Source organism: Procambarus clarkii, chromosome 53, assembly GCF_040958095.1.
Source record: "Procambarus clarkii isolate CNS0578487 chromosome 53, FALCON_Pclarkii_2.0, whole genome shotgun sequence".
Taxonomy (NCBI): domain Eukaryota; kingdom Metazoa; phylum Arthropoda; class Malacostraca; order Decapoda; family Cambaridae; genus Procambarus; species Procambarus clarkii.
In genome coordinates, this window is record NC_091202.1 from 14880828 (window position 1) to 14881640 (window position 813).

The window sequence follows — 813 nt, forward strand, 5'->3', positions numbered from 1 at the left end:
GGCTTATTAGCCAAATTGGGCCTTGCATAGTAGTCTGAGAAGTGCGTTCTGGCTACTAGGTATATATATATATATATATATATATATATATATATATATATATATATATATATATATATATATATATATATATATATATATATATATATATGTATATATATATATGTCGTACCTAGTAGCCAGAACGCACTTCTCAGCCTACTACGCAAGGCCCGATTTGCCTAATAAGCCAAGTTTTCATGAATTAATTGTTTTTCGACTACCTAACCTACCTAACCTAACCTAACCTAACTTTTTCGGCTACCTAACCTAACCTAACCTATAAAGATAGCTTAGGTTAGGTTAGGTAGGGTTGGTTAGGTTCGGTCATATATCTACGTTAATTTTAACTCCAATAAAAAAAATTTGACCTCATACATAATAAAATGGGTAGCTCTATCATTTCATAAGAAAAAAATTTGAGAAAATATATTAATTCAGGAAAACTTGGCTTATTAGGCAAATCGGGCATTGCATAATAGGCTGAGAAGTGCGTTCTGGCTACTAGGTACGACATATATATATATTTATATATATATATATATATTTATATATATATATTTATATATATATATATATATATATATATATATATATATATATATATATATATATATATATATATATATATATATATATATATATGTCGTACCTTGTAGCCAGAATGCACTTCTATGCCTACTATGCAAGATCCGATTTGCCTAATAAGCCAAGTTTTCATAAATTAATATATTTATATTAATATATTAATATTTTATAATATATTTTTTATAT